Source organism: Condylura cristata, unplaced genomic scaffold (genome assembly GCF_000260355.1).
Source record: "Condylura cristata isolate star-nosed mole 26May11 unplaced genomic scaffold, ConCri1.0 scaffold00004, whole genome shotgun sequence".
NCBI classification, from domain to species: Eukaryota; Metazoa; Chordata; class Mammalia; order Eulipotyphla; family Talpidae; genus Condylura; species Condylura cristata.
Window position 1 is genome coordinate 47,557,375 of NW_004567105.1, and position 22,273 is coordinate 47,579,647.

Below are 22,273 nucleotides of genomic sequence, written 5' to 3' on the forward strand. Positions count from 1 at the left end.
CCTGATACATAGCTTGAAATAAGAAAGCATAAAGTCTCTGACTTTGTTTTTCTTTCTCAAGATTTCTTTGACTATTTATGGTCTACTGTGGTTGCATAAAAAATGTAGGTGTATTTGTGTTAGTTCTGTGGGAAATATCATTGGTATTTTGAGAGGAATTGTACTAACAAATCTGTATATTATTTTGGGTAGCATGGACATTCTAATAACATTAACTCATCTATTTCATATTTCATAAGCCCTCCAAATACAGTGAAGTGCTAGCTTAAGACAGTAGGCTACAGGACTCTAGAGGGGCAGGTGCAACTATGCCATTACCACCATTAAACAAATTCATTCCAATTCCTTAGTATTGACTAATACTAATTCAAAATGATTTACCCCAATTGTCTCAAATATTTCTTTGTAGAGCTGCACAGGCTTTAATTAAATCTAAGACTGAGTTTTAGGGCATGGTAACATTGTGATTCCACATTTCATAGCACAACTCATTAGAAGACACATATAATAGAATGAATGGTGGTGCCTGAAAACCTGTCAGCCTCCTGATCCCAGGAACATGTGAATTTTACCTTCTGTGGCAAAGTAAATGATTAACTCACAGATCTTGAGAAGAGGAATTTATCCTTGATTTTCTAGGAGGAGGGGAGGGGAGTCTGAATGCAATCAGATATTAGAAAGGCAAGAAATATTTTAGACACATCCAAAGCCTCCATTGTGAATATGGAGGCAGACTGAAGTGATGTGCTGGAACTCCAGGACAATAAATGGAAACTGGAAGAGGTTAGGGAAAAGTTCTCTTCTAATGTCCCAGCACTTCTAACCTCCATAACAATGAGAAACTTAGTGTCATCTAACAGTAAGAATTCTAACATTAGTGTCATTCTAACAGTAAGAATGTAATAGCCAGATCCTTTCAAGGCTAAGTTCCCCATGAATCTACCTTTAAATAATTCCATGCACCAGTGTGTTTTACATTAATTGTGATTTGAATTTTTCTCACTAATTAATGATTTGTGGTTTCTCTCACTAATTAATCATTTACTAACAAGAGTTATTTTATAAAGAACTAACTATACCTTATTAACTTGGCCACTTGGCTTATCCTTAATGCAGTTCACACAAGAAACATTAACTATAAACATATATATTTTTAATGACCATACTCCTCAGTAAGGAATTGGTAATGGTAGTAATTTCAGGTTTGTTTTGCTTTTTTTTTAAGATTTTATCTTTCAGGGGCTTAGTTTTATAGCAGAACTGAGCAGAAGGTAGTAACCCCCCGCCCCCACACATAAGTAGTCTCTCCTACTATCAATATTTCCTCCCCACTCCCCAAAGTGAGACACTTGTTACAAGTCATAAGCCTGACACATCGTTATCATCCAAAGTCTGAGGTTACACGGTTTCTTTCTTGGTGTTGCACATTCTGTGGGTTTGGACGAATGTATAATGACATGTATTCATATACAGTAGTTCGTTTCACTGCCCTAAGAATACTATGTTCTCTGCCCATTCATGGTAGGAACTGAAATACTTATCTGTCTCATGGTTTAATATCTGTTGTGGGAGCAGAAAATCTGTCAACCTTCTTTGCTGCCTGCTCCATAGTGCATGCCACAGGGTAGGAGCACATCTAAGATGTTTTAATAAACAAAAACGTCTATAGTTCCTGAGAAATCCCAGAGCCCTAAAATAATGTGTAGTGACCACTCTCCCTTCCCTGTTTCTTTGATCACAAAGCAGTGAACTTACTTTAGTGAGACTACTCTTACCCAGCCCTAAAGCAAGGAAGCAAATCCCTCTGAGGCAGTATCAGATGAATTCCTTGTGAAGAGAACTTCTGAAGGGAATGAATCTCAATGCTACTAGGGGCATTTCACAGTATTTTTTTTTTTTTTTATCAGAAGAGCCTTCTTCTAAGAAGTAGAGGAAGAAACTTATCAACCATCATGCTAAATGCTTTTAAACAAAAGTAATAATGATGACAGGAATAATAATAATAGTAGCAGTAGAGCTGAATAACTACATCATATCAACTTTGAGGCTGATGATATTAATGATTTTCAGGAACTCTCACTAGAATCAGCACCTTAAACTCCTCAGTAATTCTGATGAAAACAGTCTGTAGTGTTTTAAAAATCCTGCTATAGTTGCCAATTCTTAAGTTGATTGTTTGTAACAGAACCTTTGGCAAAACTTTGTTAGATTTTCAATATACTTTAAAAATTAATTCATTTCCCCAAAAGCCAAGTGCCTACTTAGGAACAGGGAATATTCTAAAAGCTGGGGATAATGAAGTAAACATAATTGGAAAGGTTCCTGCCTTTAAGGGGTGTACAGTGTGAAGGGAATGTATAAAATGATCTGAAAATAAATACAGAAGAGAACATGTCTGCACATACCACAATAGCTGCTTGTACTTCAGAGCTTGCTGGGACACAATTAGAACATGTGTGCTCTCTACAAATATATAAATGTGCAAAAAGAAGCGAGTCTCAAGCACAGTCAGACCCTGCTGAGCGGGACTGCTGCAGGTATTCCCTTGTTTCTTCTTAACTTAGGAACCTGGAAGATTTGAATGTTGACTCGAGTTTTCAAAAGAAATGACACCAAGGAGAGAGAATCATTCTCAGAGGGGAAAAAGTAGGAACAACATGCAAGCTGGGAAGCCCCTCTGCAGGCCATCTGGGTAACAAAAGGGTTCAGAGACAGAGATCTGTCTGGAGCACCACTTAGGTCAAGGTTACCACAATTTTGAGGACCACAACCAAATAAGGGATAGGTAAGTTAGTGTTTTCACTTAACGGAATCCTAGAACTGTACACTTCTATAGTCTCATTTGATGAGATGAGAGAGAAGTCTAAGGATATATATTTTCAGGGGATTTTGTTGAAGGTGAAGTAACAAAAGTCAATTCTAGTATCTATGAGTTAAACTTTTAAAATTTTGGTTATAGAGACATCAGGACAGCTTTAATGAGCTTCAGGAAGGGGCCTGAATACAGACCCACCACAGGAGGCCTCCTCAGATCTCAGCACAGTCTTGGAGAACTCCCTGTCAGAACCTGAAATCAGACCCACCAAAGTGTGGCACTGTCCTCAGAGAGTTCCTGGGAGGGTCCTGGAAACAGAACTGCAACAACAGACATTCACAGGTTTCCATAAACCTCACAACAGGTCCAAAAAGCTGTCCCAGTGGTGGAAGCTTCTCAGAAAACTCATAAGCCCCAAAGGGACCCTGGAAGCAGTTCTCACCGAGGTAGGCCCCAGGAGACCAGATAAGACCAGAAACAGACCAACTACAAGCCCTCAGATAAGACCAGAAACAGACCTACTATAATGGGGCCCAAAGCCCCAGCAAACCCTGAACAAGATCTTGGAAGAATCCCAATCATGATAAATCCTAGCAAGCACCAAGTAGACTCTACCATGGGGAGAAGATGTGACAGGCCCTGACAGAGACAACTACAGAGCCTGAGACCCACATTTGCAGCTCTTTGAGCAATGAACCAGAAGGCTACTGATGGGACAGATAATCTCTCTGACAGGAGTAGAGACCAATGCAGACTTCAATAGAGTGGATACTGAGGAGAACTGGGATATACTGAATAAGAGGTGGGTGGAGAGAGTAACCTATTAACTATGGGCTAGAGGAGGGCAAAACTGGTGACAGGGTGGTCAACTTAGCAAGAGGAATAATGGATAAGGAAAGCAAAAGTGTTATGGAGGCATACTCTTTAGAAAGAGGGGCAAACCTTGTGTAGGAACAGGTGTGCACCGCATGGACTGGGGCCACAGTAAAGGGAACAGCAGAACAGACATTCTAATCTGCACTCCCCCTGCACACCCTCAGTGACTGGTACCTAATCTATGAATAATGAAAACAGGAACTGCTAAATCTATCTTTCTAAACCCCAAAGAGGAGGGATATTGGGGGTAACACAAACACATGAAAGTTCCGGCCCAACTCATTCACACAAATATCTGGATCCCTCCAAAATAAAGAAATGAAAAAGATAATTCATGCACATGGATTGAAAGAACTAACATTATTAAAATGTCCATCTTAGGGAAAATGCCCATATTATCAATCTTACCTAAAGTAATATATAGATTTAATGCATTCATATAAAAATTTCAATGGAATATTTGTTTAATATATGACAAACGACACTGAAACTTACTAAATAATCCAAAGCAATCTTGAAAAAAAATAAGATGAAGAATGAGGGTATCTGGCTCCCAGACCTCTAGCTATATTACAAGGCTATAGTAATCAAAATAGTATGGTATTAGCATAAGAATGGAAATGCAGACCAATGAATAGGACTGAGTGTCCAGAAATGAACCCACATTAACATGGATATATAATCTATGACAAATAAGTCAAGAATATACAACAGAGAAAGGAAACACTATTTTTTTTTCTTTTTTAACTAATGGTTTATTTTTACATCATTTTATGCCTTTTTTCCATCTCAGTTGTAATCCCTGTGAGCTTCCCATCACCAAATCACCGATGTGCCATCACCATAGTCCAGTTCACCTTCCTCCATCCCCCCCCCCATTTTTTATCCCAATCCCCATTCTACCTCCATAAAATGTCTCTGGTATATATATTTTTTTTTATTATCATCATCATCATTATCATCATCATCATCATCATCATCATTATCATCTCACCTGGTCTGTCATACTCCTGCTATCACTGAAACCATCTGGTATTTTTCCTTTACTTTCTGGCTTATTTCACTAAGCATTATCTTTTCCAGCTCCATCCATGTTGCTGCAAAAGACATGTTTTTTGTTTGTTTGTTTTGATTGCTGAGTAATATTCCATTGTATATATAGGTACCACATCTTTTTAATCCAGTCATCCACTTTTAGGCATTTGGGTTGTTTCCATGTCTTTCCAATTGCAAATAAAGCAGCAATAAACATGGGGGTGCAGGTGTCTTTTTGAATCAGTGTTTTTGTGTCTTTTGGATAGATACCTAGGAGTGGGATTGCTGGGTCATAAGGAAGCTCTATCTTTAGCTGTTTGAGAAACCTCCAAACAGTTTTCCATAGTGGTTGTACTAGTCTACATTCCTACCAGCAGTAGAGGAGAGTTCCTTGTTCTCCACATCCTTGCCAATATTTGTTGTTGCTAATTGTTTTAAGATGTGCCATTCTCACTGGGGTGAGGTGGTATCTCATTGTGGTTTTAATTTGCATCTCCCTTATTACAAGTGATGTTGAACATTTTTCCATATGCTTGTTGGCCATCTGCATTTCCTATTTAAAGAAGTGTATTTTTAGCTCTTCTGCCCATTTCTGATGGAGTTTTTTGTTTTATTTTTGTTGAGTTTCATCAGTTCTTTATATATCTTTGTGATCAATCCTTTATCACTAGTTCTGTGTGAGAATTTGTTTTCCAATCAGTGAAATGTCTGTTTGTTTTTTGTAATGTCTCTTTTACTATGCAGAAGTTCTTTACCTTGATGCAGTCCCATCTATTTATCCTTTCCTTCACTATCATTGCATTGGGTGCTCTATCTTCAAAGATGTTACTGGAGTATATGTAGTGTAGTGGGAAACACTATTTTTGTAAAGATTTATTTATTTTATGCATACAGAACTGGGATAAAGGCCATTGGTGTAGGGGTGGTGAGAGGATTCACCAGGGACAGAGTGGAGAGCAGAACAGACAGATCGTCAAAGTACACTCACTGCTGAGGGGAGCAGTGGGAAGGTCAGGAGAGGTTTGCCACACCATGTGGATCACTTCCCAGGCAGGGATTGAACTCATGCTGAAGTGGCTTTAGCTCCTTAGTGCTGTGCTTTAGCCCTCTGCACCACCAGGGAGGGCCCAGGAAACACTATTTAACAAATGGTGCTGGAAAACTGAAAAGCCATACACAGAAAAATAAAATTAAAATATATCATATAAAAATTAACTCATAGTGGTTTAAAGATAACTAAGACTAGAAAGCATGAAATTAATAGAAGAAAACAGCAAAACCCTCCATGATATTGAATTCAGTCATCTCTGAGGACTTGTCTCCATAGGCAAAGAAAACAAAAGGAAAAGGAATGCTACCAAATCAAACTAAAAAGTTTCTACATAGCAAAAGAACTACCATGAAAACAAAGAGTTCTGTTAAATGGAACAAGGTATTTGCACATCATATATTCAAGAAGGGGCTAATATCCAAGAACTACAAACAATTCATAGAACTTGACACAACAATCAAAAGGAGACAAACAGCTAAATAGACACTTCTTTAAAGAAGACACACAGATGGCCATAGGCACAGGGAAAAGTTCAGTTTCACTAATCATCAGGTAAACCCAAATCAAAACCATAAAATCAAAAGGAAAACTAAAAAGGTAGACCCAAAGAAGAATATGACCTTAGCCAATTCCAGTGACCTCAGTAGCTACAATTAAGGCTGGCTTCTCCTTCAACCTTTGGCAGAAAGAATCATTCCTTACTGCTATCCACAGAAGTGTCATTTTACTCAAGCATTATTTTCCAATGGGAAACGATGCAACTCATCAACCCTGACTCACATTCTTACTTTTTAGCCAAATAAAGATACTTCAATTCAATTGTTCATTATTTATCTTTCCCTTCTAAAGTATAAGCCTCTTTGAGGACATTAAGCTGACATGTTTGGTTCACGTCTTTATTCCATATTTATAATAAAGGGTATATTGTAAATATCAATATATCTCTGATGATTATATGAATAAAATGTGTGAACAGTTCTTTGAAAGCCCTGTATCAGAATCAGCTGTGATAAATGGCTAATTTAGTTTTATGTCTTCATCCTCACCCCCACTTACTGAACTGGAACCTCCAATGGATGGAGTGGAAGAACTGTATTCAGGACCTTCCCAAGTGCTGCTAACATATACTAAAGCTTAAGCATTTAGTATATGTTACTTCAGCATTTGCCAAAACAAAGGACGCCCACTTCCATACTATTCTACACGCCTTGCTCTGCTGGTTGCCCAAAGACAGCTCTTCTGTCCCCTTCATCTTATCCAGCCCCAGGGCTTCTTTGTCTTAGTCTGATAAAGCTTCCACAGTCATTCCTATGAGATCCTACATCACCCCCAGCAAGTCATTCTGTGCCCTCTGAATGAAATTTCATTCTTCTTTCCTTTGAGAATTATCTTGGCTAGAGAGTAAGTCTTTAACCAGCAGCTTTTTAAAGACCCTACAAGCTTTTTGAAAACTCATGAAATTCTGCCCTTTTTCCTTTACCCCTCCCTTGGGAAGAAGTTTAAAGGGACTGAAACTTTGTGGTGCAAAGGCCTCTGATCTCAGAGGTGAAAATACCCCCAAGCTATGTTTCTGTCCCCAATGGCTTTGTCTCTTAGAGACCAGACAGAACATCAGTTCATGAACCTCCAAGAATCTTTGTTTGAAAACTGATACGTGATAGCAAAGAATAGTGCAAAAGAGCTTGTTGAGTGAAAGAAGACTTAAAGGACTATTTTCACAGTATGCATTAGGCAAGAGATTAAGTAACAACGTAAGGAATGCTTTCCGTTGGTGTTCCGTTGGTGTTCTGTGGTACTTGCAGCTTCTATTCTTACCTGTGTGGATGGCTTTTGTTTAATTAAATTGAAATGGAACATAATGCTTTAATATGCATTTCTGCTACAAGATTATCTATGTGTAGACGAACCAAGGTGCTGCTCCCATGGATGTATGTATATAATATGTACACCTCCTAAGTTATACTATAACAGTTAAATTTATTTAAGAAAAGCAATGATGGTGCAAATATTCACATAATGGAATATGATTCTGTTATTAAAAAATAATTGGTTCAGGCCCTCCCTGGTGGCACAGCAGGTCAAAGCACAGCACTATGAAGCTACCACAGCCTCCGCAGCACAAGTTTGATGCCTGGGTAGGGAGCTGACCCACATGGAGTGGCAGACCTCTCCTGATCCGCCCGCTGCCCCCCTCAGCAGTGTATTTCAGTAGATCTGCCTGTTCTGTTCCCTGCTCTGTCTCTGGTGAATCCTCTCACCCCTACTACCACCCCCTGCACCTCTGGCTTGCACCCCAGTTCTTGTACACGAGTAAATAAATCTTTTTTAAAAATTGATTCAGGGCCCTCCCTGGTGGTGCAGCAGGTTAAAGCACAGCACTAAGAAGCTAAAAACTACTTCTGCATAAGTTTGATCCCTGCCCTGGAGGTGACCGCATGGCGCAGCAGACCTCTCCTGACCCGCCCACTGCTCCCCTCAGCAGTGTACTTTGATGATCTGCCTCTTCTGCCCCCACCCATTCTGTCCCTGGTGAATCCTGTCACCGCCTCTGCACCTCTGGCTTGTACCCAGTTCTGTATACATAATGAAATCTTTTTTTTAAAGATTTATTTATTTGTGCATACAGAACCGGGGTACAGGCCAGAGGCTCAGGGGTGGTGAGAGGCTTCACCAGAGACAGAGTGGGGAGCAGAACAGGCAGATCGACAAAGTACACTGCTGAGGGGAGCAGCGGGTGGGTCAGGAGAGGTCTGCCACACCATGTGGTCACCTCCGGGGCAGGCGGGAATCAAACTCATGCTAAAGTGGCTCTAGCTTCTCAGTGCAGTGCTTTAACCCGCTGCGCCACCAGGGAGGGCCCCATAATGAAATCTTTATAAAAAAAATTGATCAGCAGTCAAGTTAGTCCAGAACCTGAGTAAAGCATAGCCATGCCCATTTGCCACATACTATCTATTGCAGGTTTCACACTAGGATAGTAGAGTTCACTGTTGTGACTGATACCAGGTGATCTCAAATCCTAAAATATTTACTATATAACCCTGTTTAAAAAATTGTTGAATCTTATTTAAGAAGTATATACTCAATAGTATTGAAATGACTCAAATATGTAGATTACAACCATAAATATCAAGATATTATATGACCTTAAGTATCTAAAATGTACTGAGATATAAAATATACATAGGGAAAATGCTGATCTTAAATTTATTCTTTTGAACCTATAGTTCTGCAGAATATTTAAAAGTTCTCTGTGCAGAAAAAACATTTTATAGCCAAACAAGCTTGAAATCTTTGGGCTTAAAAGAAATTTAAAAAGTTTTCCGGACTCTGAACTCCAAAACTACTAATGGCTTTTCAGTCTCCAAAAGGGAAATATAAAACATTCTCCAAACCTAATTAAGCACCATAGTCCACAGAATAACACTTTAAAACTGTCCACTTCCTACTCCCTTAAACCTGGGACTATATTACCTTACCTAGCAAAAAAAAGACTTCCTAAGAGGTATATTTACATTTTCAGTTCTGAAAATAGCAAACTTGTTTTTAATTACACTCAGTGGATCCGATCTAACCACCTGAACCCTTGATAGCAGAAACTTTCTCTGGACTCCAACTCCTATTACTGACTTTGAAGCTGAAGGAGACTGTAAGTCAGGAAATGCAGGCAGCCTCTAAAAGCAGAGGGTGTCTTCTGGCTAACCACAGGCAAGAAAATGGAATCCACCATCCTATAATCACATGGAAATATATTCTTCCAAAATACAAATGAACTCAAAAACAGACTCACCAATTCCAGAGACTTCAGCTAAGAGCCCAGGCCCACCAGCACCCTGACTTCATCCTAAGGCCCTATGCAGAGTACCCAGCTTAACTCAGTGGACTAGTAAGTGGATGTCTTAAGCTATCAATTTGGGAACAATCTGTTATAGCAGCAATAGAAAACTAATAAACCAATCCTGTTTTGGAGGAACTTAACATATGAATAGTGCCCAATGTAACAGACTAATGAAATGCTATCATAGAGATTTGTATCAACATTTTTACATAGCTCATCCATTCAAGAGCTTTCAGGAGGTTTAAATTTTCTTTCTTTATACATTTGAATATTTTCTAAATTATCTATCATGTACAGTTATTATTTTCATAATGAAGAATCATAATTATGAAGGTTGTTTTAAATAGACATTTACTGTGGGAAACTTTGGGGACAGAATGCTATCATTTTATTTAATAAATAAATTTCAAGGTTAAAAAATAAAAAAAAACACTAGATAAAAGACTTATGATCTATAAATTGATAGCAATTTATGCACCTTACCTTAACTTCCACAGCAAACAAAATACAAATTAGTGAATTACATATATTTATAAATATTCACAAGTATACATAATTTGAATTATTGATAATTAAATTTGAGTATGGTAATAGTATTTCAGACATGTTTTCCTAATGAGTCTTAGAGATACAGGTGGAAATAATTATGAAAAAAATTAAATTGGCAAACTATTAAGGGCTACAGTAGATCCTGTGTACACCTCTCCAATGAATCCCCTTACCTCTCAGAACTATAAGTATTCATTTCCTCAGCTACTGAGAAGTTCATTACTGACAGCTCACCTCGCAGGTCTCCCCTTTCACTTCCCAATAGGTGTTAATCCCTAACAAACTTCCTGACTGCTAATATCTGTCTCAGAGGAAATCAAACAGCAATGACGTCAATGCTAACAACAAAGTCAAATTAATGGAGTCTGCATTTCTGGACCAAATACAAGGGGTTTTGTGTAAGATTTTCTTGTGTCTCCTTGCCAGTCTTAGCAGGAACAGGCATAACCAAAAGCAGAGCCTTGGAGCCAAGCTTCTCACTCACCAGGCTGGCAGCTGTCTCTCACATATACAGTGGGCTTCCAGGACACAGAAGCAGAGTGAGTGGGAGCTGGGCCAGCACTGGGTGCGTGAACCATAGGTTATATGTGCTCTAGGCACCATAGGCTTTCAGACAGGAGCTACAATTGGGAAAGGATACCCCAGGCTGCCAGCAAGCAAATGTCTTAATGCTGACAAACTAAAAACTGCCTCAAATGACCACCTGTATTTGCTATAAGTGTGGTTTCTTCATACACTCTGAAGCAAAGGTAGTTTGCTATTCAGATTACTTAGAATAATAACAGTTATTAGGAATAACTGAATTTGGAAAAGTGTCTTCATAATGCCATGTCGATCAATTAGCTGCCAGTATGTTAGGGCAGGTCCATGCACAAAAATAAAATGGTTTAAATTTCAATTTCCTAACTTCTTTTTCCTTTCCCTCTAAGTTTACAGTCAGAACTTTTGTCTCTCTCCCTGATCTCTTTCCAATCTTCTGTTCTAATTCAGGGATTACCAAAGTATAGACCACTGACCAAATGCAACCAGATGCTTGTCTTTTAATGGAATATCTTTAAATGGCTTCAATTTTGCCTTTTTGCCCAAAATATTTATAATCTGTGTCTCCAAAGAAACATTTGCTGACTTCTGGTTCAGCTCATAAAGCAGCATGATAGAATGAGCAAGGAAGTGTCCATATTTATTTGCAATAGATTTTTTTTTTTTTTCAGGATCCATACACAATTGAAGTCTGGATGTGGAATTACTTTCATCAAGATGGAATCTGGTCTTGGGCTGAGGCTCACAGAGTGTCCTCTTTCTGATCCAGGATGATGTTTCATCTTAGGATTCATGAACTCCTTATGGTTCTAGAGCTGATAGTAGCTTTTTACTCATACACTTGACAAAGTGTTAAGTGCTTAATTAAATATGGTCCAGGCCTTGTGAATATAACAGGCTGTCAGGATTTAAATGGATAAGATACATATGTCTAGGGCCTTCTGGATATTTAACTTGTGCAGATATCTAATATTATGTGATACTGCAAGGGTCAATTAACACTGTCAGCATTATCTGGGGACTTAGAAATGCAAATTCTTGGAGGGCACTTAGACTATTGAATCCAAAATCAAGGATATGGGTTCAGTCATTTGTGTTTTGTGCCATACCTCCAGGTTATTCTGATGCATGCTTCCAATTTGAGAACCACTGAGCCAAACCTACATGGTTTCTATAGGTATAGAAGTTTGATGAACCAGATTTTTGAAAAGTAATTAGCTCTTTACAATGACATGTTAAAAGGAACTATGGCCACTTTTCTACCCTATGTGACTACCTTTTATTATTAGAGTCATAGAGTTAGATAGTAAAAATAAACTGCAGAATGGATCTGTTGCCTCGCATTTACAAAACACTTATCTAGGCACTGAGGTGAATACTAAGGAAATAAGGGCTAATTAGTGCCTTGTTGTCTCTAGTAAAAAAAGAAAATGAGTGGGTAGCTTCAGCAGGGATATACAAGAGACCAGCAAACTTTTTCTACAAAAGGCTGTATAATAAAAATTTCAGAATTTTTGGGTCCTATGTCTTTGTCAAGGCTATTCAACTCTTCCTTTGTAACACAAAAAGCAGCATATCTTAGGATGATAATTATTTCAATGGGCATGTCTTTGTTTTAATAAAACTTTATTTTCAAAACCAGAGACCTGTCCATGGCTCTAGTTTGCTGATGCTTATTCTATGCCATATACACATAATGCCATGATCTACCTTGCACAGTTTCATAATATATTGCATACTATTCATACTTTTTGTACAATTCTTCCTGTTTTGCAATATCTGATCACCTAGCTTTGCCTTCCAAAATTGTTAATATTTTACTTCAACCTTCAAGTTACAGTCTTATTCCAATAACAAAAATTGTTAAATTGTTGGAGTTAATATTATTTAAAAGATTAATATTATTTAATATTATTTAAAAGATTAATATTATTTAATATTATTTTAAAGATTTAAGGCTTAAATAGGCAAACAGATTGTTGAAGTTCATACAACTAATACATTTTAGAGACAAAGTTCAATTTTTTTTTTCTAACACCAGAGTTCAAAGCATTAGTTCTAGGTACTTCCTCCCATTATTTAAATAGCCAGTATGTGTTTAGTATGTAACCACAAGTTGGTCTTATGATGTAAAAAACAATATTCATACCTGATTGGCAATTTCTTATCTTGATTCTACTCTACTACTGAATCACTTGTTTTAAGACAAGTAAACTCCTTAAGTTTCAAGATAATCACACTGATGTTTTAAGTGTGTCATAATGTAAAACCTTAAATACAATAACTGTCAAGTAATCCCAGAATAGTTAACATTCTTTTTAAAAAAAAATATTTATTTATTTATGAATACAAAAATGGGATATAAGCCAGAGGTATAGGGGCAGTGAGATGATTCACCAGAGACAGAGTGGGGAGCAGAACAGGCAGATTGATGAAGTACACTGCTGAGGGAAGCAGCAGGTGGGTCAGGAGAGTGGTCAGGAGAGTTCTGCCATGCCATGTGGATCACCTCCATGGCAGGGGATCAAACTCACACTGAGGCAGCTGCGGCCAGCTTGCAGTGCTACATCCTCACCCACTGCGCCAGCAGGAGGGCCCATTCATTAACAGTTCAGTCACTAATATAATATCAGCAACATAGGTTTGTTGTCATTTATTCAGGTTCTAATTCACTATGTGACTATTTGTAGCAATTTTTCCTCCTTAGACATTAATGTTTCCTTTTGAAAGTAAGGGTCTTAGACTATATAGTATCAAGAAGGCTATCTTTGAACTGAAAATTATAATTATTTAACAATATGACTTCCTTCCTCCAAGTTCTCCACTTTCATAAAGATGATCCATGTGTTTTCCATGGTACAGAATGCACACTTCTTCTGCTGATACATATGTTAAACCAAATGTCCGACTTTGTAGAATTTACAACTCTCAAAACTAATAAAGAGTAATTGCAAAACATGGAGAAATAAATCAAAGAATTCACAAAGTCAGAGGTAATAAAATTTCAGGGAATCTACCTGTGATATTCTGGATATGAAAAGGGAAAGTGAATATTAATAAAAATAAGACATGTCAAATCTGAGAATGTGTGCAGATCTGTACAGATGGGAACATTAGGAAGCAAGCACCCATGTGCATGTTTTCAGGTCAGATGGGGAGCCACTGAAAATTGATTAGAAAGCACCAAAGCCTGACTGAGAGGCATTTGAAAGAGAAAAATTTAAACAGCCATAGTGGGGGAAAATTCCTTGTCATGATTATATTTCCCTCGTGGGAGATGGCTCAAAATGTGGATCATTTAGAAAACAAGAGGAGTTAGACCAAAAAAAGAGAAACATCACTTAAGACAAATACATCAATAAAGAAAGGAGTTCCAGACTTTCCTAAGGACTCATCAATTTAACCAATGCCTGATTCTAATGAATTTCCCTTTTTTTTGCCAATCATAATGAAATGGGAAAAAAAATTCTATCAAGCTGCATTTATATAATTTAGAGAAAAATACTATTTTCTTAGGTTATGTTCTTCCTTTTCATACAGTTGTAAGATCTTTTCTTTTGGATAAAACGTTGAGAATAACTGATAGTTGGCTTGACTTCTCTTATTTCACATAGCAAGAAAGATATAAGTATAGCTTGTGAACTTTCTATCAGTTCCATGAAAAAGTTTGAAATTATTTTAGTTCATAAAATCCAAAAGGCTGTGAAGTCAGGCTCACTGTGTAACACTTGGTGCTATCACTTTGTGAAGCCTCATAATATCTTTATTTTGATGATTACATCTGATACTTATAGCTGCCTCCCAAATCCTGTAATACATGCATTGCCAGTCACAGTTTATAAATAAGGATGCTGAAGTTCCTAGAAGTCCAAAATCAAACAACTATTAAAGTATAAGTTATCAGGGAATTGCAAATTAAAAATACATACAACTACACACCTATTAGAATGATCAAAATCTGGAACACTAGAAAAATCACATGTTGATAAGGATGAGGAACAATAGGTACTCATTCATTGCTGGTGAGAATGCAAATGATATTTCCATTTGGAAGGGAGTTTGACTGGTCTTACAAAACTGAATGTATTCTTACCACATGATCCAGCAACTGCATTTGTTAGCACTTTCCAAAAGAGTGAAAGGGAAAAAAAAAAAGCACCTGCACAAGGATCTCTCTAGGAATTTTACTTATAATTGCCAAAATCTGTTAGTGCCAAATTGTTCTTCATTAGTTGAATGGATAAATAAATTGTGGAACATCCAAACAATGGAATATTTGTCAGCATTAAAAAGAAATGAGTTACCAATCAAGAAATGACTTGGAGAAACACTACATGCACATTACTAAGTGAATGGAGTTAAATTTTAAAAATAGCACATACTATAGGAAACCAATTATTTGATATTCTGAAAAGTGCTAAACTATATAGACAGTAAAAATATCGGTAGCTGCCAGGTTGTGGTGCAGTGGGAAGGATGATAAATTGAGGGAACATGGAGGATTTGAGAGCACTGACTGAAAGTTGTTTATTATATTGATTCATACACATCATTACACATGTCTAAACCTATAGAATATGTAGCACAAAAGGTGAATTCTATATGTAAAGGATGGAGTTGGATGATTATGATAAATGAATATTGGTTCAACAGTAACAAATGGTAGGGTTTATTGATAATGAGATCATGAAAAATAAGGTATTCTTTTTTTTTTTAAATGGTTGTTCTTAATGGCTGAAACCTTTCTCATAAGAAATGCAGCCTCTAAAAAAAAGTACAAAATGATGTAAAAATAAACTTTTGTAAAATAAAATAATAATAATAATAATAAATCAATAGTTAAAAGCAAAAAAAGAAATGCAGCCTCTGATATCTGATCACAAATTACAGAAATCTCAGTATCAAGCTACTGAGAAATGGCAAGATTCAAAGTAACACAAGTGACAATCAACAAATAATACCCTCATCCTCACTAACTTCCACAAGTCAAATGTAAACATATCTCCCAGACAGCAAAGAAATTATGAGTGGTTGCAAACGTATCTTAATGGAGCTCAGTGTATCAGAATGCTCCAGGGCATTTTGTATATGCTCCACTTTGGAAGGGTTGGAAAAACAGTTGGCAGCATTAGGGGCGTTTCATTTTAATCTGGGGTGGGGGGGGCATTTGAGATCTGCAATTAAAAAGAGGTTTGGCTGTAATAAACTCATCTAAATACAATTTAAATTCATGTGACGAAATTAACAGTCACATTTGCCAGGGGGGATATGGCAAGAACAGAAATGGGAGTTCACGGGGACAGGGGGGTGCCCGTTTGTTGATACTGCTACATGATTTAGGAATTAAAAGGGCAGGACAAGTCTCCATGGAAAATTTTACAGAAAGAGTAGAGACTTTACTTAGTAATATCTTTCAAGTGATCCCCTTAAGAATCCTTGAAACTGGCCCTCCGTGGTGGCGCAGCGGGTTAAAGCACAGCACTGAGAATCTAAAACTGCTTCCGCAGTTTGATTCCCGCCTGCCCCGCAGGTGACCGCAGGTGACCACATGGCGTGGCAGACCTCTCCTGACCCGGCGTGGCAGACCTCTCCTGACCCGCCCGCTGCTCCCCTCAGCAGTGTACTTCATCGATCTGCCTGTTCTGCTCCCCACTCTGTCTCTGGTGAAGCCTCTCGCTGCCCCTGAGCCTCTGGCCTGTACCCCAGTTCTGTATGCACAAATAAATAAATCTTAAAAAAAAAAAAAAAGGAATCCTTGAAACTGAGAGCTTATGTGCAACTACAACCTAATGATGGGTGGAGTGTTGAAGGAAAATAATACTTCACATTTAATTCTTAAATAACAATATGAGAGGGAACTCGGAGTGGTAGGAAATATGTGGAGCATGTAATACTAAAGGAAACCCTTCCATTCTATTCCGTCAGAGGAGAAAACTCAAAATTCTCACAGATTGGGATTTTAAATTTTGGAATACGTTTATAAATGCCTGGACTTAGCCAGTCATCCTAGATCTGCAAAACTAATATTTGTCCATCCAGTGATTTTCCAGAAAGCCTATGCTCTTGCGGGGCTTACTGCGATATTCTTTCTGAAAAATCATTCAAACACAAAAAAAGAGGGACGATGATCAAACATGAATGATTTCCTCCCATATGGGGCAATTAAAGGGAAAATAAAGTTAAATTTCACTTTCCTGAGATGAACTCCTACTATGGTTCAATGCTTTAAATTTTCAATTATTCAATAAACAAAAAGGAAGGAATGACAGTTTGAAATATCAAAATGTATTTTGTTTTTAAGGAGGGAGGAAGTTGGTGCCCCCCCCACAGCCCCTCTGCTATGAAAATAGGATCAAGCCTGAGGCAAAATGCCTCAATAAAGTGAAAAATATGACATAAGATAAGATCTTTCCCAGAGAGAAAGTGGGAAGTCCTTGCAAAGCTGACAAAAGAGTGTTTCCGAGATAAGAAAAAGGTTAATAATCCAGACCCTTGAACATACCTCTTTGTAGTGGGACAACCAGGTGCACAGCCTATAATGGGCCCGAGGCTCCGCAGGTGGCAACAAAGAAGCCTCCAAGAACCCGGTAAATCTTCAGGCTCTTCCTCTGGGTTCTCTCTGGCGTTCTCTCCTGGTCTTGCCTCTTCTATAATCACACCGCTACTCCTAGCGCAGCCGTTTCCCGGTAACCTTCCTATATCCTGGCATGCAGACCTGGGTGTGCACACCGCTCATGCGCACACTCCCGCACATGCGCGCACACGCTCATGCGCTAGGTGTACACAATCAGGCACACGTGTCCCAAGCATGAGCTCTGGCTCCCAAGCGCCCTCTGAGCCATCACAGAAAGGCCGCAGGTGATAACCACAGAAGTCAGCCAGTAAAAAAGTGATCAACTTACCCTACACTAGTACCAATTAGGTACCCTACACTAAATACCAATTTAGGGCAACAAAATGCCAGGTGAAACAAATTGGATAGAGACAAACCAGCATTAAAGACTTTAACTCCAAATATCACAATGATATAGGAGCTCCCTAAAAGACTTCACTACAGGGAAAAAAAGGACTAGAGAAATGGAAGAGCAAGAATCTAGAACACTACCAAAAGAATAATACAAGCCACGTAAGAATCAAACATCTCCAGTAACCACAGGTAAAATTAGTTTAAATAATATAACTTATTTAACCAAGTAGGCTAATATATCATTTTCTATGATATACATTTAACATATGTCAATATAAAAGTATCAGATAACATATCTTTGAAATTCAATGCACATTTCACTGGATTTTATTTACAATATATCTGAATTCAGATTAGCTGCTTTTCGATTCTCAAAAACCATTTTGAAGAGCACAGATAAAGAATAAATTGAGTTTTAGTTCTGGATGTTTTAAACTAGATGAAACCAAAAAACCTTGACTGGACACTTCTGCTTGCTTATGTTTCTGCTCCAAATCCAGAACAATGGTTAGAAAGAAATTTTAAAAATTACTAGGTTATTTCATTTGTTTATTGGCTGCACTGAGGTGTCACATAGAAAATCCTATCCTACCACAAAAAGTCTGTGGACCATCTGCCATGTGGAAGGGACTGGATGACACTGAAGGAATGCAAACTTCAATAAGATCTAAATAGTTCATGATATTCAGGATGAGGCTATAATAAAAAAGTAAATAAAGGTAACATAATATAAATAGAGACAAAATGGAACAGTGTAGGAATCCAGTAAAGGCAGTAATTAATTCCTCTGGATTTAGGTTGTAAGTTTCATGAAGGCTGGACTTCTATCTTGCATACTTTCCACTTTTTCAACAATACTTGACATAGGTTTAATGAAATTTTAATGACTGAGTGAGTCATTGTTGGTTAGAACCAGGTGAAGAAGTCTCATATTTGACATATTCTAACTGATTTTAACTGAACTTCATCCAGAAAGTCAGAACACTTGAAACTGAAATGGTCCTGGATGGTGAATGGAGATGATATGGCATGGGTGTAGGAGGGGACAAAATGTGAGATGGAAAGGTAGGTTTGGATCAGATGGCAAACAATGGCAAAGAATTTTAGTGAATTATTTGAAGGATTAGTCTATTGTAAGCACCTACTGATAGCACTATAGTGTGGTAAAAATTCCTACAATGCTAAAGCAGGCTTTTGCAGTATATTGATCCCCTGCTTTTAGAGCTTTCCAAAAGCAATCAAACATCAGACAGCCAAATGGCAGTAAGCAATGGTCTACATTATTTAGAGTCTACTGTACTTTGCAGTTAACTTTTTTCCCCCTCCCAAATAAAGTTACTGAGTGAACAACAAAAGCAGAGAATAAAATGAAAATCTGCTGGGTTGCATTTCACCCCAAAACAATAGGATACAATTTTTTAAGTGGGGAGTGGAGTGGCAATCTTTACTCACTATTATCATCAAGTCTTCCTTCAAGGAATTTTTATCAAATGAAATAATATCAAACACACCATCAAGCTCATGATATTAATGTATAAATCTCAAGAATACATCTGGAAATGTTTGTGCTATAAAAGAATGAAATGTTCCTGACTAATATGGTACTTTATAAATTCAATGTGCATATAGCAATAGCAAGTTTAGAGAGTGGTAATAAACAAAACAAAGGAAGTGGAGGAGGATAGTTTATGAAGCTTATAAAGGCATTTATTCCTGCATTTGGGTAATTGGAAATTTGATTATGGCCAACACAATTTGGACCCATGTTAAAACAGAAATGGTGCTACAAGGTGGTTAATAGAAAGAACTTTAGTATCAGATAAGCTAGGATTGCAGGAAATTCTCTCTTCCTTGCTAGAAAGGGACTACTGATCTCTGATTCTCAGATTTTCCACCTATAAAACCAAATGGTAAAAATAGTACCTAAAACTGAGGGTTGTCACAGTGAGACATTAAAGTGCCTGACACATGATAAGAGATCATTCAATGATAGCTATTGTTTTATTTCCCATTCATTAATTATTGAGCAGCTATTGTGTTATATATTTTTTTTAAGATTTATTTATTTATTCGTACAGAACTGGGGTACAGGCCAGAGATGCGGAGGGTGAGAGGATTCACCAAAGACAGAGTGGAGTACAGAACAGGCAGATCGATGAAGTACACTGCTGAGGGGAGCAGCGGGGGGGGTCAGGAGAGGTCTGCCTCGCCATGTGGATCTCCTCCGGGGCAGGCGGAAATCGAACTCTCAGCGGAAGTGGTTTAAGCTTTTTTGTGCTGTGCCAAAGAACCCACTGCGCCACCAGGGAGGGCCCTCTCCTTTGCTTTTTTAACATACATTTTTAAGCTTATAAATGCTGTGCCTTTTAATTTTCTATCACCTTCTCTATCTAATTTTCCAATGTTTAGTCCACAGGTAACATAGGTAAAACTGAAGTTCACAAGCAAGCTTTGTGTGGTTTGCTGGGTTTTGTTTCTGTATTTAAGTTGAAATTCTAATCCTCTAAAAGAGAAAAATGTACTCTCCAGTATCCCACAGACCTCATCATTTCTTGGTTCTCCTACACCCAATCCAATTTGCCTGTTTACATTACCTTCCAGATCCTTCCAGGCAATGAGTTTCAACCTCTGCCTCTAACTACCAATCAAATAGGCAATAAGCACAGAGTAATCACCTACTTGAATGGAAAGAAATACAGAGGAAAAATAAAAGATTCGTATCTCAAAATACTACCTTAATCACATGTAAAAAGAAAAAAGCAAAAGGGTTGCAGCTAAGATATAGACATATTGTCCAGAGCCCTGACATCCAGCCTTCCAAGTTTAAAAACCACAAGACTGTTGAAGAAATACAATTCTTACAATAACATTCTAGTCTTCTCATCAGGAGATAACCATCTTCTTCTGCAGTTCTATATCCTTTTCAGATGCAACAATTAAACTGAATAACTGACTATCATGACTACCAGGATAAATGTCACTGGATGAAGTCCTGCCTGTGGAACCAGAAACCCATTATTCTAGGCCCTCTCTGGCTATTCCTAAAAACTCAGCTGTAACTAGGTTATCTAGAGAAATGGAATCAAATACAAATATTTTGTTACAATAGGGAAATAACTGACATGGTTCTAGAAGCTGAGAAGTTCAATATCTGCAGTTGAACACCTAGACACTCCAGAGAGCTGATGGTATATTTTTAGTGGCCTAAGAATCATGAGAGCCAAAGGTATAAGTTCTAATACAAAGGAAAGCTTCCCTGGTGGCACAGAGGTTAAGCGGAAGCACTATGAAACTATCTGCAACCACTGCAGCATAAGATCCATCCCTGGCCAGGGAGATGACCCACATGGCACAACAGACTTCTGTCTCACTCGCTGCTCCCCTCAGCAGTGTATTTCAGTCAACCACCAATTCTGCTCCCCACTCTGTCAAACAGGCTCATTGCCTGTTTGATTGATAGGGGCAGAGGTTGAATCATCTCATCTCTCACAACTCTGGCCTGCATTCCAGCTCTTTTATGCATAAATATATATATATATTTAAGTTCTTGGGTATGGCAGCTCAAAGACCACCAGGCAATCCATGTTAATTAGTATTTTGTTTGACTTAGGCCTCAAAGATTTGGATGAAAGCCACCCCAGTTTGGGAGGTAACCAGCTTTATACAACCTACCAATTCAAATATCAATCTTATCCAGAAAAACTCTGACAGACACCCCAAGAAATAATATTTAACCAAATACTATTTAATTTAACCGAAATTTACCTTCTGTGGTATACATACAAATTCTCAACATACCAAAACCCAGTCAACATGACACAATAAAAACAAATTTAACACAAATTAAACCTTGCTATTTTTTTTCTCTTCTGTCCTGACCTTACTAATTCTTTGACTTCACCTCATCCCACATCAACTCCAGGTCCATGAGGGAAGCATGCACCTCTTCTCTTAATTGGAACAAGGTTTACCTGTTCCTGGAAGCAAATGGTGTGTTTTAACCATTATTATTTCCCTATTGACAAAGGGAATGTAATTGAAAATACAATTATTTCCAAAAATGAATTTCATAGAAGACCAGTCTCATACATACTCCACGTGGAAAGTGAAAAATATCTTGCCAATTTAGTGTTCTTCCCATATTTTAGTTTTCTATACTATATAAAACGTTACTACAATATAACTATAAAATGTCCACTGGACTCAATTAAAATGACAACAAAAACAAAACTAAACAAAGGAGAGTCTATCAAGCTAAAAAGCCATGCAGAGAAAGAAATCATCAAAATGAAAAGACAGCCTACTGAATGAAATCATATATTTGCAAATCAAAGATATGATTAGGGGTTAATATCTAATATATACAAAGCACTTATAAAAATCAACAATATAAAAACAAACCAATTAAAAAATGGGCAGAGGATATGAATAGGCAATGCTCCAAAAAAGACATACAAATGATAAACCATATGAAAATTGTTCATCACCTTTTATTATTAGGGAAAAGTATCTCAAAACAACAATTAACTTATTTCACACCTGTGAGAATCGCTGTTATCAGAAAGAAAAGAAATAACACACATGTTGGAGAGGATGTAGAGA